The sequence below is a fragment of the Triturus cristatus genome, chromosome 3_1, assembly GCF_964204655.1.
Source record: "Triturus cristatus chromosome 3_1, aTriCri1.1, whole genome shotgun sequence".
Classification (NCBI taxonomy): domain Eukaryota; kingdom Metazoa; phylum Chordata; class Amphibia; order Caudata; family Salamandridae; genus Triturus; species Triturus cristatus.
Window position 1 is genome coordinate 597,074,813 of NC_140583.1, and position 18,809 is coordinate 597,093,621.

Sequence of the window (18,809 nt, forward strand, 5' to 3'; positions counted from 1 at the left end):
GTCTGCATCTGGACTAATAACAGATTGTCTTTCAATTTCTTATGCTTAGACTCAATCTCATCACTGCAATATCTAGCATATCGGAGAATCTCATCCACAGGCTTATTCTGCCAACAAATCAAATGTTGCTGTATCATTAGACTAACTTCTGGCCTCAACCCCAGCACAAACTTGGACACAAACTGTCCCATGTCTTTGGTATCCAATGCCTCCAAACCACTGTACTGTTTAAAAGCCTGCAAAAGCCTCTCGTAAAATTCATGCACTGTCTCCTTAGGCTCTTGTACAGTCCTATCTATCTTCACCCAATCAGTATCTTGAGGTGAGACCTTCGATTTCAACCAAGTGATTACCTGTTCGAACTTATTCATCACTATCGGCGACGGACCATGTGTAATCAAATCCCTGTCGGGCTCTGAGGCCGGCCATTCAATCGCAACTTTACATGCCGACCACAGATCCCCCGGGATCACGATGTCAAACAAAGTATTCAAATCAATCCACAGTACCTTCGAGATTTTGACAAAGCGATCAACTTGCTTGTACCACTCCACAGGCATTTCCCTTAGCCGGGGAAAATCATTTGTGAAGGCAGCTAAGTCCCCTCTACTCCAGGGTACATGTACGTACCCTCCATTCTGTACCTCCCTTAAAGGGAAACTCCCTATTGCTGTCGTCCCTCCACCCGGAGGTGGCGTCTTTCCCACGACTCCTCTAGAACTTTTCTTCTTGGACCATCTTTCTTCCCACTTATCGCGCATGATCCATGCCCGCATTGCTATAATCAAATCCTTGACATGGGTTCTCAATCCCATTAGTCTCTTGTCTTCCAATTCCTGATTACTATACTGTAGCCGGTGATCACCTTGCAACGCTTTAGTTTTCGACAAATCCACCCCATATCTTTTTGCTAACTCTGACAATTTCTCATGAGCTGTGCGTGCTTTACGAGTCACATCTTTCGCTAAAAAGAGTAACTCATCTTGTTCGTAAGTTAGTATTCTTTCCAGGGGTAGATTTCCACCTATTATCTCATCCAACTCTACCTTTAGCCTTACGACGTCCAACATTTTCCCTCTCAAAGCTCCCCTCAGCACTTCTCGGCAGGCTGTATCATCCCTGTCACTGTACTCACATTCTCTTTCTTGTGGCCTACCCTCCCCTGATCTGCCCATGGGAACAGAACGATTTACAATCGTCCCTCGATCCCTCTCTGCGTCTAAAACACCTTGACTTTGAGTTCTCACCGGTGGTGTCCACATTCTAAAATCTGATCTTGACTCCACTAAAGACCTAGGTCTAGTAGGTCTCGATTCTCCCTGTCCTCCAGAGGAGTCAGCTGTAGCTGGCATCGGCATGCTCCATTCTATAGGCTTTGGAATCCGCTCTATTCTCCTCACCGATCCATTTTCCTCTACTCCATTTCTCGCCCTGCCCTCTGATTGCTCTAAACTCCCTGCCGGTTCTGGCTCAAGCTCATACATCGACTCAATAGGCCCGATGATAACTGGTATTTTCAGCGCATCTGGTAACCTCACTCCTCTCTCCACCTCCGAGCTGCCTACAGACTTATATCTGATATTCTCGGTTCCCATAGAGATCTTTCCTTCTACTCTTACTTCTGATCTGGGTACTGCTCCCCTACTCAATCAATCTCTTCTTCTTTCGTCTCATTGCCTTCTGAGGCATCGGGATTGTATGGAGGTGGTCTCTCAGATAACAACCTTTCTACCAGGCTATCATCCATGTCACTGTCTTCCTCCCCGTCTACTGTCTTTTCCTTTGATTTTCCTGTCGTCTCTAATAAGGGATATAATTTATGTCCCTCTATTGCCTGCATTCTCCATTTTTTCTCCGCTGCATCCCATCTAGCATCTTGGAACGCCTGAACTGACCTTTTCACCCTTTCCTGATTTCTGCCTCTCTCTTTATCATGCGCTGCTCTAATCCACGCATGTAGTGCTTCAAATTGTGTGGGCCTCGGCATAGGTCGTAAAGCTGCCATCACAGTCTTCAGCTGATACAACACTGCTAATCTGAATGAACCATATCGTGGGAACGCTAACTCTCCTTCTCCTTGAGTCTTTTTATGCCAATTCTCAAGCCAAACTATGGTATGCAACCCTACATTTCTTGCCATGTAGTGTGCTGGCGTGTCCTCCGGAGGAGCCTCCGCACCCACTCGAGTAACCACATGTTCATCCCCTCGACACAATTCTCGGAAAACTTTAAAACATTTCATAATGACCAAATGCTAAACACACACGATCTCTGTTTACTTCCTGGTATCTGTCCGCCAATGGCAGCGCGAACTACACCAACCAGCCTATCGCAGCGCGACACCTTCTGACGTCACTGTTCCTCACTCGCAGCAGTTCCCCTCCTGCACACCGCTCGTCTCACCCTTGCATTCGTCCCATTCACACGCTGAAATAACCGTTTGATCCCAAACAAGTTACTCCTCTGGCTGTCCGTCCACAGCCTCTGACTGTCCGTCCACAGTCTCTGACTGTCCGTCCACAGTCTATCGAAGTTGACAACCTCGGTTGGTTACTGTCTGTCCCTGCCGGGCAGACAGATCGCCTCTGATAGGTTTCAAATACTCAATTCCACATACAACAACCCACGACCAGCGTCAGGTTGTCAAACACTCATGCATTCGCTCCCCCTATCTCGGTCCAGGTGATCGATGGTACCTCACGATCAATGGTCAACAAAATCTACCAGGGGTGTCTTCTACACCCTCTCGCTTAGGCTTCTCATCGCCTAAGACTTTCCCGGGCTGCGCGCGCTCACAGCCTGATCTCACAATCACACAACATTCACACTAACTCCGCAAAACATCTCACATAACGCAACACCGCAATCTACAACATCGTATCCTGTTCATACTCACTCTTCGAGCTTCTGCTTGCTGCCGCACTGCTACTTGCCATCTATGTCCGTCCGCCAGGTCGTCTGCCGTTCGCCCTCCGATGATTCAACCTCACTTATCATTGATGGCCTCAAGGATCACTTATCCTAATCTCAATCTTCCCTCGCTATCAGAAAGAAACCATCCTCGTTTGCTACCAACTGGGAACGCCGGTTCTTGTTCTCATCTAATTACCTACAAGAACCCACTCAGGTCGCCAGGATCTTTTTACTTGCCTAATAGCGTAGAGGGAAGAAACACAATTATCAAATCGTATTTACCGCAATTTGACATCTCAGAAAAGAAGACTCATGATCTGGGAGGTTGACCTTTTATTATCAGCAAAAACATCTGAATATATAGGCACCTCAATACAAGGCACAAAAGATAGATGGGGACTAATACAAATGCCAGTCTACGAAGTATCCGCATACGACTAAAGATAAACAGAATTACAGCTTCCAAAAGCATCAAGTACCCTATAGCAATTGTGATATCAAAGTTCACAGTCATGAATCAAATCATTACTGTCCCTACTCTATTCTAAGGTGACATCCCTACTCAACATTCCCTTTCAGGTGAGGATCGCATAAAAGGTGTCAGCAGTGAAACTTCCTAAGAAGTCTTCACCATATGAGAGCTCGATCTGTGATGCTCCTTTCGGTCCCTCTCCTAAGTCTCGTCTGCTCAACCCACGGGGCTCTGTCCCTAATACAAAACCCCAAAAACTGTACACGCCCTTCAGCACACCCCTCCAGGCAGCTTCTTCCTTCAGTAGATTTCCATTTGGATCCTTTCATCTTCCTTTCCATGAATTCGACCTTGGGTCCCAGGCCTTCTCTGTACCAGGAGTCGCAACTTTACATTCCAATCCACTCCCTTCATGTCTACTCCTTCTGTCTCCATTCCATTCGTACAAAGACTCATTCTAACTAACGAGCTACATGGCCTTGTACCTGCAGCCAAATGCTGAACAGAAAAATCCCTAACATCATGAGGTTTCACAACTCTCTGCATTTTAAGCTTTGCTAAAATCCTGTCGTCTTAATAAAGCATGGCTAAAATAAACGAAGGCCTTCACTTTACATATATGGTTAGGCCTAAAACTAAACACACTACAATTACCAATTCTAATTATTCATCTCATACTTAAGAGAACTACCTTCTTCATTCCTCTAACATGACTTAATGTCTCTTAATGCATGACATTTTTATGCTAAGCATTACACATATACCAATACATTTCAAAATAACAAGTGGCCTTTCTCTTCTCTCGAGGCCTGTTTTACTTTTTTTACTTTTCTATTTCAATGAATACATTTCCATTATACTTGGATAACATGCTCAGTTATATGCGGGTGCTGACTAACAATGAATATGGTGCACCCCTACAATTTTCGCGTCAGCAACGCTCTATCATGACCAAAAAACTCTGCAGCGCTACACGGAGTTCCGCAAGCAGCGGAGTGTGTTTGATCAGCGCCAGGTGTTTGTCCCGCTCTGTAAAATAAGCGCACATGGCACGATCTGCTTCTTTTCTTGCCGCTCGAGTAGATCTACCTGAGCAGCAGCTTTCTCCACGCGAATGGAATTTTTCTCAACGCAAGCTGTCTCGACCATCTGCGGCTGCCCATGTTGAGAAATCTGACTGCCCGTGTTGAGAAATCTGATCGCACGCGCTGAGAAATCTCACCGGAAGGTGGATTTTTCTTGCTCGCGCTTGCCAACTTGATGTTGGCGAGCACGAGCTCGGAAAAATCTCTGCTATGTGGAGTTTTTCAGAACTGAGCGTGCTCCAAAGAGTGTGGAAAACTCCACAAACTCTGAAACGAAGCGGGGTTCACTGCCCAGGCCTATATAAGCCTTCTGAAACACGCAGAATGGAACGCTCTTTTAGATTTTTTTAACTTCTTGGGCTACTATTATGGCACATGATATGACACTCTGTCTATCCCTCGGTCAGAAGGATCAGTCAGTCTTGAACTTCCATGCTGTATCCCCTCTGAATGTGCCAATCAGCCTTAAAAGTATTTAGTCCTCACTACATTTTGTTACTGTGAGGTCCTTTGGAGAGAGGTAAGGGGAGTCCAGTGCTCTCACTATCAACTTCACCCCACTGAAATCCTCACTCTCAACTCTCTTTTTGACACTTCTTACACACTCCTTTGCAGGGAGTTACTTCTCGTTTCTTCTTTCTTACATACTTCAGTTTGTGTCTTGATTTTATTTCCTTTGCCAGTCCATTATCCAGCAGGACCCTATGTCAATATTTACTTTTTAAATCTGCATTGCAATATTATCCATTGCTTTTGCCAGGAAAGATAATCTCACGTGGGAAAGTTTGCTCGGCTACGTGGGATTCTGCAAATTTGTCGATATTCAAATGATCTCACTCCCATTCTTCTCAAGCTTTGTTTGCGGAATTCTAAAGGAAAACCCACCAAGCCGCCTCATTTTCCTCTTTTTCTCGAACTGAAATTTGCCACACCCACTTCCTGACTGTGATGCCGGACCTAATTTTCCTTAGAAAAATAAACTTGAGCAACATTCATACTTTCATCTATCTGCACTACCATGGGACAATCGACAGTTTCAGATCCTTTAATTTGCAGCATCTTATTCTTTTTTTGTAAGGATGCCAATGCATGGTTTGCACCTTTAGAATACAGCAGTTGAGGAGGTTGGAGTCAGGTGCCAAGGATCACTGCAGCATCTTTGTGAGGCTCCACAAAGACCCGGCCACCTGAGCTGACTACACAGAGACAGTGGGGCAATATTTCAGTCCTCTATTTTACAACTAAACACAAAGATCCAGGGAAGGACTGCACTGATGCCCCAAGAAGCCCCTCAATGGACAGAATAAGAAAGGAGACATAATTGAGGGCAGGGAACCTACCTCGATGGACTGTGGAGCTGACCAAGGAGGATCCAAGCTTCCTTTGTGGAGGACATCAGTAGTACAGACCTGAGAGGTGAGCCATAATCTGGAGTTAGGGCCCTATGAAAGGAAGCTGTCACATACAACTCTGCAATGACTGCTAGGCGCAACCAAGAAGGTGAGCAGAAAGGGAGAGCTGTAGAGTTGTGAAGGAGGGAGGCTAGATTCTAGAAATGGGAAAGACAATGTCTAATTCTCAGGAATCCATGAAAAAATAGAGCAGGATAACAAGATCGTCTTCTTAGCATGTTTTTCTTTTTGCTGAACTTAGTAACCTGCCCTTTGAACCACTGCTAGCGTTCCAGAGATCTCCTGGAATCAGGACGCAGGATTGCAATCTGAAAATAGGGCAGAGTAAATTTGTTTCTTTCCAGAGAAATCAACAGCACACCAAGGGGTCATGAAAGCAAAGAAATATGGTGCATACCAATATGGAGAATATAACATTTATATCTCCTAAGACTTTTCCTTTGAGGCCAGTTTGAAGAAGAGGAGCTTCCTTTTGCTCAGATTATGATCGATTAAAAAAGTGCGAAATCCTCTTTGGGTTGATAAAGCCAGCCATTCTGTTTATTATGGTGGACTAAAAAAGTAAAGAACATTGTAATACCTGGAGACTTTGGGAAACACGCTGGATTATGAGGATGCTTTGGCAATGGATTCCTCACTATCAATGAGTTCTTCACAATCGAATTTGAATGCCAAGGGATCCCAAGCACAAAAAGACAGGAGAGAACAGTTAGGGGCAGTCACACTCCACTGGACATCAAATGACCATATTATAGTTCAGATACCTGCAGGAACCGGACACAACTAAAGAGTACCTCTCTAGGACTCTTACAAGCAGTTCTTACAAGTGAGCCTGTGACCTTTCTTGTCTGTAGCCCACACAACTAAAGCATATAGGTCTCTAGCCCTTGTTGAGTCACAACAAGCTCCTTTATTTCAAATACCAGTTCCTTCAGCACACATAGTTTACTTCACCAACACCTCAACAAAATCAGAAATTTAGCTTAAGGTAAAGAAAAGGCAGGTTAGGTCAGGTTAAGGTATGGAACTGATTGTGTGCAGGCTAGCTCTGCACCCAACCCCTGTGGAAGACCATTCCCCCACTATGCATAGTCTTCAGCCATGTGAAACCGGGGGCAGGGCACAGGGCTGCAGACCCGGCCATGCACCCAACCCTCATGGGTAACCTGCACCAACCCCCTGTGGTTTGGTGCACGCCGGGGTTTGGCCCTGCACACAACCCCCCCATGGAAGGGTTGGCTGCACAGCCTGGTCAGAGCACCCACCAGTGCAGGTGATCTGCGCCCAATCCCCCAAGGGTGGCCAACACCTCGTCGTGCACAGTCTTTGGTCATGCCCAGTGGAGAATAGCCGCAGGACTTGTTCCTTGGCCAGGCCCTGTGCCCAACCCCCTACAGGCATGCAACCCCCACTGTGTATGAGATAACTTTTTAGAATGTATTTTTAGTACCACAGAACAGGGTTGGATCCGTGGTATCACACAGCAGCATCGCTGGGTACCTCAAAAACAGTGACAAAAAATACTTTTTCTTAAATTGTAACCTAAGTGAGGGTCCCTTTAGGACCCTCCCACATTAGCCTGATGTTAGGGTGTCTGGCACTTTACATGCCCATTCTTATTTGTTTCAGGATGTGCTGCCCAAGTTCTGTAATGGCAGCCACAACATTTTCTCTCGTGGCTGAAGGGAGTGAAAGCTCCTGTAGCCAATCAGAAATTACTATTTTTTAATCTTTTGTTAGTGCAGAAGTACCGCAGTACCCAACAATCCAGATATTTCTAATGTTTTACCAGAGATAACCCCTTCATGCACACCGAGCACTTTCTTAAAATGTTAGTTCATCAAAAACTACTGAACGGATTTACATCAAATAATAAAAAAGCACGCTTTACGAGTAAAGTTCTAACTTTTTGCCAAATTTCGTGTAATTCCATCGAGTTATGTTTTTTCTGTATCAGAGATTAGGCTTTCCTCTGTGAATTAAAATGGAAAATCGCGCTGATGGGATTTCCCTTTTCCCTAGCCCCTGCTTGACAGATCATTGTAAAACTTACCAGAAAGGAGCCAAAATCAATGAACTTACTTTTAGAAAGTTTTGTGCAGATTTGTCAAGTGGTGTGAAAGTTATTAGGAAAACATAAATGGTTTCCACTTGGAAAGTCTGACCAAACTGTGGGCCTGATTTAGATCTCGGTGGATGGGTTACTCCGTCACAACGGTGATGGATATCCCATCCTCTGAAATATAATTCCCATATGGCATAATGGGATTTATATTTTGGCGAAGGGGATATCCGTCACTGGTATGACGGAGTAACCCGTTTGCCGAGATCTAAATCAGACCCTATAAGTGCCAGAGTAATACTCAAAAGAAATCAATAATGAAACTGCTTTGAGAAGTTTATGCTTTGTTTTTATTTTCTGCACAAACACACAATGCCAAAGCTGACTGATCCTTTTTTACAACCTCAGTTCATTCACGACCACTATACCCAATAAGAGTAATCACCATTTATTTTTCAAACATCATAAAATACTTTGTTTTTTTGTCAAACACAGAAGACCAATGCAAAACAAATCATCAATGTTCTTCCCTAAGCCCATAAGCTAATACACAACAGTGGATACAAACGACGAAATACACAAACAAAAAAATAAAATTTATGATAAATGAATCAGTACCTGTATAGTTAGTTCCCTAGTTCTCAGTGTCACTCTTTTTTGCTTGTTGGGCGCACAGATGCTTGTCAACACGTTTCAAACCTGCTAGTTGATTTTAGGGTTCTCCTCAGGCCAAAGAACTGCTATCCACTCTACAACACACAATCACCAAATAAAAATTACAAATTACTATCCACATAGTGATATGGTGGGTCTAAATTACCTCAGCATTGTCACTATAATAACCTCAGTAAACTTGATGCATTGGCACCAACACGATGATCAAATTCCTTTATCTGATATATATATGTCACATAACCTATTTACTCCAATGCAACAAGCAAAAAAAAAACAATACTCAATACAAAGGGATCGACACCCCTCCCTTTTCTTTTCAGCATTATAAATAATTTTGCTGTTACCACATTGAATTCCTCATTCTATTTCCCTAACAGTAAGGTACTGTTAATCATCAGCAAAGGTGATCTGACTATTTGACAAGGAGAAGGCAAAGAATTCGGTATTCATCTGACTCATATGTACCCATTTCCCTCAGAAAAACATCCCTGAGCTTGGTAGTATAGAGGATCACTCCTACAAAAGGGACGCAAAGCCAGATGCTATGCGACTTCTTTTTGCTTCATAAAAAACCTCAACTAGTGGAAAAGCATGATCATATCTGAAGCACAACCACCACTGCCACCATTTTCTGAAATATTGCGTGCCACCGACGTCTAAAAGTGGAAGGGCTGTAAACCGAAAGTGCACATCTCCCACAAAAACACCACGTACTCTCTGTGATATTCTGTGATCACAATGTGGATATTTGCATTCTGGAGGCTCAGGGATACCTAACCAATATTGGTCCTCATGGTCTTGGAGAACAGCATGCAATGTTAAAATCTGCCCTTCGTTTTAGATACGTAGGTCAAAAATGTTGCCCTTCATTCTTTGGAATAACTAACAGCTCTACTGTTGCTTTTTTCTTTAGAAAGGAATATGCCTCCTCCATCAATATGATTGAATGGAGGCAAGGGACAAAGTTGATGAACAGATAGAGAACAAAAGTGCCAAAAGATAGATAACAAACATGGCCCCACATCTCGCCCGACCGGAGAACTGTGGTTTAGAATCAACAACTGGGGTACACTTAAAGGGAGAAAAGGGCTGTTGCTGCTGAGGAAACAAAGAGGGTTGGTGCTGATGTGTGAATGTAACTGGCTGAAGAATATGTATTAACCATTAAATATTTTAACGAGTATAGACAACCCGTAGGCTTGGGCCATCATTCAACAATTTTTAAACAGCTCAAGACAGAAATCTACTTTTTAACCAAAAAACCTTTTCGCATCAACATGCTTGAAAAGCAATTCCACTTAAACATCACTAGACTGTTAGGTGAAACACATCCATATGAGTCTCCTGAGCAATGTACTTGAGCCCATAAATATCGCCAAAGAAGCCAGTGGATCCATGCCTCTTTGTACTTGTGGAACTAACGAAAGTGCCAATGCTGACAAAAAGTGTAGAGATTTAGCCGTAGAAGAAAGAAAAAACGACTACGGACATACTACTGAATAGTATTTTTATTTGAAAGATATCAATTTTTTTTCAATAATAATTTGATAGGAAGAGTGTACTCTGGACACACATACGTAATGAAGACAAGTGTACATTCAAACGAGCAATAAAAGGAACAACACGTAAATGGAAAAGAGCAATATAGACTAACCTAGTGGCAGAGATTAGTATTCATCCTTAATCAATCATACACCATTCCTCAATCACACACCCACAACTCATACAAACAAACAAACCAACTACCATTTGGTTATAATTTTAAGCACGGAAAGGGTCTCCGTCAAACAAATATTTTAGAAGTAATCCGCTACAGAGGGTGAAAAATGCACCTGTACAAGTTTGTTACATTGAACATAATTTAAGAAAAATTAAAGCACAAAAAGCGGACTTGAAGTACAAATGACTGGAGATGCAAAAGAGAGGTCTACGCGTTTCGAACCCCGTTAGGTTAAAGATGGGGTTCTTTGTACTTGTAGCATAGAAGCTCCAAGGCTAATCTGAATTTGAACACTGACATTTGTCTTTGGGACTTGGTAGCTTTGGTGCTGCTGATGAAGCTCTCTCTCTCAAAGCATGTGTTCATCTACAGACATGCTGCATTCAAAGAATTCAAGAGAAAATGCCTGAAGAAAATATCTTCTTGCATAGTGAATTTAGGTGATTTGATTTGCTGTATGGCAGGATAGATGGAATGGTCTACTCTTGATTATTACAAGCAGAGAACATTCATGCTCACAGGGATTGAGTGTTCTAGAAAAGGGTGGGTCAGCAGGTACTGGTTTGTAATGAAGAAAGGATGATCTGGCCACTACAGGAGTCAACAGGCTTCTCCTTGGGAACATTCAAGTGATCCTTTGACAAATTGCTGAATGGCAAAATGTAATCTGCCACATGTTTGTCAGCCAAGATTTCTACAAATTGATAAGTCTTTAGCCGTGTTATGTGCAACTGGATATGTAAAGTGCTTTCTAATTTTTTAATAATGTATGTGAAATTAGACAGTTGCATTTAAGAGGGAGTGTATGAAGCCAGGAGTTTAGTCAATAGAGACTTAGACAAATCACTTGAATTTTGCAAATCCATAAGCATACATACATTAGTATAGTCTGTTTGAAGGAATTTATCATCAGCATCATCATCTTTGAGTATTCACTAAGGAAATCTGACCCAAAAAGTTATTTCATCCTTATTAAAATACTCCTGCTAATAACTGTGAATTTGCGGCTATTCAGATTCTTGCAAATAAGATTTAGCTTTCATTTTTGCTGTTCTGATCGAATCCATTTGCGTCAAGACAAAATTCTTTTGAGTCAGATCTGACATTAGTAGTGATACTACTGATGGTGTGTTCGGCATTGCAGGGACCATATGAACCTATATCTCAAGGGAAGTCATACTTGCCTTTGCATGCTGCGCTATAGTGAGTTATAGTGGAAACATTATTGTGAAAGGAGTCAAGGCCAAAGTCTTTGACACTGAAGTATTGTCATCCAGAACCAAAGGCTCTGAAGTTCCTATAGAGACTCCTGGAGGTCCTGCATGCCACTGGTTGATGAAAACATGTCATGATAAATATTTGATCCATAGAGTAATCCAAGATTTACCTGTACCCGTCAGAGCTTAACTCCTTATATGGCTACATACATCAGCGTCTTACCATGGTGTGTCCCTTCCTCTCAACGCCACCTCACCTTCCTTGATCCTTTATATATATTTGCATTACTCAGCCTGTGCAAGGTCATTGGCACATCTATAATGTGATCCTCTAGAGTTTGGCAGCTAAAATTTCCTTTATAGTACCCTATGAAAGCACTGATGTGATATGAAGATGTATCATTAAAAGGTCAACCTAATTAGGAATAAGTTCCAACGTGGATATCACTTCTGAAAAAGTCTCCATTGTTCGCATGTATGATGTGGACAAGGAGGAGCGGTCTTTCTTGTGCTTCTTGTGGAGCTGGAGAGTATTTCATGATATCAATGTGAACAAACTCTCACTATTGGAATTTGGAAAGTGTCTCCTACTTCAGCATTAAATTATGTTGCCGTTACCATAGTGTCTCTTTAATTTAAGGCCTCTGGTGTATTAGGGCAACTAAATCATACTACATGGTATATTGTGGTTTTCAAAAATAGAAAATACATAATGTATGCTGGACACTGACTGACATTTGCTTTCTGGGTAAAGTACAGAACTTTAAGCCTTCCTTCTGAGGAAAGCATGCATCAGAAAAACAAAAAAGTCTATTAAACAACTGAAAAAACTGCTGTGGCTTTGGATCTGCACCAATAATGGTGCCGAAAAAAAGTAACTGGCATCACTTGGACCAGTGTACTTTATTAGGTTTTCCCTGAGACATTGCTCATGTGCTGTCGCTCAAATCATGCGTTTAAATAAAAGCTTAAAATGGGCTTAGAGCCCACCCTTTACTTACCAATACTTATCACTGGTCGGCTTCCACATCACTCTCATTTCCTTGCTTCTTAATGGTCATGCCACCTGCTTCCTCCCGTCTGCTTGCCTCCAACGGCATGCTCCGGGTCTTCTGTCCCTGCTGTGGAGCATGGACCTAACCCAGCTTCCTGTTTGCAGACAATGCCCTTCCAGTGGCTGCATGCTCCTCCTGGTCTTTTTTTTTAAACTTTTTCCCAGGCACTCTAAAGAGTGCATTGCACTATATGGTCTCCCCCACCACTCTCCTCCGGCTGTCTGTTGTTACTTCTCCCTACCCTCGGCTCCCTTGAGTTGCTTTCCCGCATACCCTCCTCCCACTGTCCAGTTTTCTGTCCTTCCCTCCCCCTCTGCACCTCCCTCATGTTGCTTGCTCCCCCCAGCACATTTTTTAGGCATATTGCACAGTTGTGTGAGCTGCTGTGCAATATGGCCTATAGAAAATAAACGCTATGATGGGGTGCACTGCCCACTTCATAGTGCTTTTGTTTTTTTTTTACTTCCAGTCATGTTCCACAGCAGCCCGTGCTGAACAAAATTGGCAAAGTCAATAGATTTTGCATAGATGAAACCTATTGGCTTTGTCAATGCTTGCATATTTTGAACTGATATCATATCTAAAGTCCATGTAGCTGCCTTTAAGATGTCAGCTAGCATTACCTGGTGCCAAGGAGCTGCTACAGCAGTCATAACATTTTTGGATATAGTATGATGCCTCGAAGGATTAACATAAGAAATCTGCGAGAGCACCCATCCATTAGAAATCATTAATGCTGGTGTTACATGCTCTATCCATCATCTCATCCCACTGACCTAGTGAGAAGCAGCTCAATGACATTCAGATTGCACTGAGTCCTTTTCGCCTTATGCACTTTTTTTTTACTACTGCCAGACTAACTTTCCACAAGGAGGCTCATCACCCTTTCGCTTCTCCTGTGCTACTGTAATCCAAATGCAGACGTTACTTGCATGTTTCACTGTGAATTATTTGCAAATGTCTTTGTTAGGTCTATTGATTGCAAAGCGAGTGATGTTTAATTAACTTGTTCACTTTTGTTCTCCACGCTATTTTCCCTTCTAGCTTGGGTCTTGCAATTGCATTCTTTTGTCACATACTTCTATATTCTGCTTTGTTTTTGTTTACTTCTCCTCGCCATTTTTTCTTCCTGATCCATGATGGCTCCTACACCACAACCACTTCCTGTCTCCTGCACTTGCTGGCATCACACATTCCATTACCACGTCGAAGGATTACTTGCAAGAAGAGAGAGTTCAGACTTCCCATTTCCTTTCTAATGTGGCCTTGAGTTCAGTGGTCAGGGGAGCTGCCCAGTCTGACTCTAAGTCGATTAATGCGAGCTCTTTTGAACTTGAGAAAGTGGGTTATGGCGAGGATCTCATTTCTTCTCTAAAAGAAAAATATTTTCTTCACACCTACTTCCAGAATGTTCCTGGCAAAGCCTTCTGACAGGGATCATAGCACAGTAAAATCAATGAACGCATTATCGAATTATTCTTTAAAAGCCAAGCCATATCTCCTGTAAGCAAAAATGATATTAAAACCTGCCCTTTGTGCACAGGAACATGCTTGTAAAGTTAATATGTTTGTGTAATTGATCTGCACTTAAGGAGTCCTGCCACCTTCTTTGAAATACATGACAGACCCACGTGTATTTGTAGCACTCATACTGGGACAAGGAAGGTAGCATGGCCACAATGTCATCTGATGTCATCTATTTCTATGGAGAACAGGGGGTCTATGATGCCTTTACCTGACAAGTCTTGAGTCGGCAAGTGCTAAGAAAACACCCAGCAAAGAATCTTCTTTTTTTTCCTTTAAGAATCTCTTACTATATAGTGCTCAGAACTGACCTCTCTCTTTAATTCATTTCTTTATCACTGTGCAGGTAGTTTTTATCTATCGGCTGCAGAAACCTAGAGACGAGTAAGCGCCTCCTTCTTTCGACCTCAATACGATTTATACCCTGTCCTTATCAATCTTTTTATTTGAATGTCTACTTTTTTCATTCAATTATGCAAGTAGATGCTGCCCAGCTATCAATACCATGGAAAATTCACCTCTTTCTGCTTAGGGTTCATGGTCCTTCTTCAGACCATAGCCCTTGCCTGCATCTCCATTTCTCGAGCTGGCACTCTCCTATCTGTCCCAGCTTCCTTGCTGCACTGCCTTCCCACAATGCAGTGCTGGTCTGAAACCTCTTCCTTTGGTCGGGCTCTCCTAACTGCATTTCTGAGAAAAAGAAGTATGCTTGTTCATGCAACATCTACTGATAGCTGCTTATTCTGGCAAAACCATAATTAATTAATTAATCGAAGAGCAACTAGAAATGACTAAAATTCAACAGGATAGTTCTGATTTAACTACGTAGACTTCAGGGATGTTGTTGTTAAATTCTGCAAACAATGTTGAAGCATAGACCCAGAACTCTGGACTTTAAAAAGAGAATGCAAACGAATAGAGAGATGATGGCGCTCCAGCAGTAACCCTAGAGATCAGTCCGCGCTAAGATCCACCATCAGGACTTATCACCGCTCCCTCAAATAAGCCAAAAAAGTCACCCTGGCCACCCGCCTCAAAACCAGCAGCAACCACTCTAAGGAACTTTTCAACATCATAAGGGAGTTCTCCGCCCCAATGGCTATCAAAAACTCAACCCCACCCACCCAGGACCTCTGCACCTCCCTATCAAAGTACTTCCACAACAAGATAGCAGACATCTATGGCAATTTGACCATCAACCTATGGAGCTCACTCCCCCCAACCCCCGCTGATATCCTGCACAACCACTTCACTGACTAAACACCGTTCAACACCGAGACCACTGTGACCATCATGACTTCCATACTCTCTGGTGTTACGAAAGACTTATGCCCACCCTTCACCTCCAAACTCCAAGACACCATTTGAGGCATCCCCCAGGGCTACTCGCTCAGTCGCATCATCTTCAACATCTACATGACTCTGCTGGCTAACATTGTCCTCAGCCACGGACTCAACATCATCTCATACACAGACAACACCAACTCATCCCCTCTCTCACCGAAGACACCGACAGTGCGAACTTCTGGAACGCAATGACCAACGTCATAGACTGGATGAAGACAAACTGCTTGAAATTGAACATGGACAAGACGGAAGTGCTTATCTTTGGTCGCACCCCCTCCCAATGGGATGACTCCTGGTGGTCCTCTGCCCTAGTATCTGCATCAACCCCCTCCACCCATGCCGGGATCCATCATACTGGACAGTGACCTCTCCATGAAGTGCCATGTGAACACACGTGAACACAGTAAGCTCCTCAAGTTTCCCCACCCTTTGAATGCTCCGTAAGATCTTCAGGTGGATCCCACCCAGCACCAGGAAAACAGTAACACAGGCCCTCTTCACCAGCAGACTGGACTATGGAAACGCACTCTACATTGGAATCACAACCTGACTCCTGAAACGACTCCAGACCATCAAAAATAAAGCAGCCACACTTGTACTAGATCTTCCAAGACGGTCAAGCATAACCCCCACCTCAGAGACCTCCATTGGCTCCCAATCAAGAAGAGATGCCACATCAAATTGCTCACCCACGCGTTCGAGGCCCTCTACTACATTGGACCTGCCTGAATCAACCACCGACTGACCTTCCACCAGCCCATCAGACAGCTCCGCTCAGCCCACCAAGCCCTCGCACACATCCCATGCATCCGTGGGCTCCAAAGAGGGGGCCGATCCTTCTCCTACCTCGCTGCCAAATGCTGGAACAACCTGCCCCTCTATCTCCGACCTCCACCACCCTCACTGATTTCAGGAGAGCACTCAAGACCTGGCTGTTTGACTAATTGGCTTATCCTATGCGCATAGATACCCCCGTGTGGTAAGTCACTCTCGACAAATCCAAATTGATTGATTGATTGAAGCCTAAAGAGCTGTCTCTCACAAAAAGTTGCTACTCTCTAAAGACCAGGTGGTAGATCTCGTCATAAATGCTTAGTCAGACAAAGGCAACTTTGCAGTTTTATTTAGTACAAACTAGGCCCAACTGCAAAATAACACTTTAGATGAGAACCAAATTGAATTGCACATTATTGGATTTGTTTTTTTGGGCACAGCAACTTACGTGATTTATCCAGAAACATAAGATTTTGAGCCGGCCCCCAGACTGGAACCTGGTTCCCCAGTTTCAAAGTGGGCAGCTCTGGCCTATCATGACTGGAACACTAATCTCACACTGAAATTTGCTTCATGTGGAGCTGTACTTTTTCCCAGTTGTTAGCTTTACCGTGAGTTTGGGCAACTGAGGGGTGATTCTTTAATTGTATTAATGCCCTAAATTGACAAAAAGGTAGTGTTGTACAATAGACAATTCTGCAGGTCCAGTGTTAGATTAAAAAGCTAGTCAGTACATCCAGAGTTGCAGCACACTAGATATGATTTTAGTCCAAAACACTAAAGGAGCTTCAAACATTTATAATTCTACAGTTGCTTTGAGAAGTTTATACTCTATTTCACCTTGTCAAATGACCATCAACTGAATGTTCAAGGGATGTCCATAACCCACAGAGAGCTCAAAGTTTCTTCAACCTCCTTCACATTTGACTAACTGGTGTGAAAAACATTTATGGACAGGAAAACAATGACAATAGCCTTTATAAAAATGTGCCTCCATCTACATATTGGAGTTTCGGGAACTGCGTTTGGCCATCACTGAGATTCTTAAGCCAATATTTATATTGGGCAATGTTCAATGGGCCATTTGTATTGGGCACTGCTTAACACATATATGGTAATAGTACATTGACGTAGGCTATTAATTTACCTGGACACCAGCGGATTCAGTGGGCGGCACATCAATCAGTGTCCAACTTCCAGATGTAGATTCTACCTGTACTGAGGAAGATTGTCAAAAGTGCTGCATGTAGCTCTCTCGTCACTGGGGTCAGAAAGGTATATGAAAATGCATCCATGCTTCCATGCTACCAGGTGAGAGACCCATGCAAGTCAGACAGCCAACCACGTCCTGCTGTAGTGAAGTAGCTTCACAGCATGCTTGTTCTGCAACACGGGCCCAAAATGCTGTGGGAGGCCATAAATGCCTCTCCTGCCTGGCCATGATTTAACTGTGCTTGCTGTTTCATGAAGGCCTCAACAAGACTCAAGGCCTGATTTATATCTTGGTGGTATGGATACCCTGTCGCATACCACCAAGACTGTGGTCCACTAGACCAATATAAATGCTGGTGGGCCTTTGGTTTAATCATGGCGGAGAGTACTCCATCTACGTGTGATTAAACCCCTCCATCGGCCTGACAGAGTATAGACCGTCGGAGTTTGATCTCAAATTTTGCGCACCTAATTTATGGATGGAATTAGAAGTCAGTTTTGATTGCCCGTCAATAACAGGAAAACCTGACAGAAAGGGTCAGTGAAAACTGCTATATGCTGCCCTCTCCATAGGAGATAACTCTCATAGCAAGGGGAGCAGCTTATTTTTTATTTTCAAAAAGATAATCCTGAAGCGGGATTTTCTTTTTCAGAAATAATACAAAAACGTTTGATGGATGGTTTTGTCATGTTGACGGAGCCATGCACCAAACACTAAACAGCAATTACAGGAACCGACGTGACAGCAGTTCCTGCTAATACGTAGAAATGACCACTAGCTTGGTGGTCATTTCTAAATTTTGTGGGAGGTGTAGTCTCGGCCTGGCAGACATTAAGGGCTTCATTTACAAGAGGCCTGCACCGCCCAAGGGTTACTTTTTTTGATGCTCTGGCGGCGCTGACCTCTCAATCATATCTATGAGGCGACGCAAAGCCACCCTGCACGGCTTTGCATGGCCTCATAGATATGGAATAAAACAAAGCAGTGCAAGTCGCTGCCTTGCCTTACTCTGCATCAAGGAGGCGTTCCACGGGAGTTGTGGTGGGTGTTCCCATGCAACATCCATGGATTTTGACGCTGCCCCAGACTTACAAAATCATGTAAACCTGAGGCAGTGTCAAAAGACAACGGCTTCCCAGGGGAGGAGTAACGAGGAGAAATAACTTTATTTCTCCTAATTTTTTCCTCTTTCTATGTGTGCTGCGTTCTGCAGCACACATAGAAGGAGGAAACACCTCCATTGATTGTTTTTGTGTGGAGATGTGTTCCTTCCTGCACAAAAACAATCATTCCTGCAATGCAGACACCCTTGTACGATGGTACAAGGGTGCCTGCGTTGG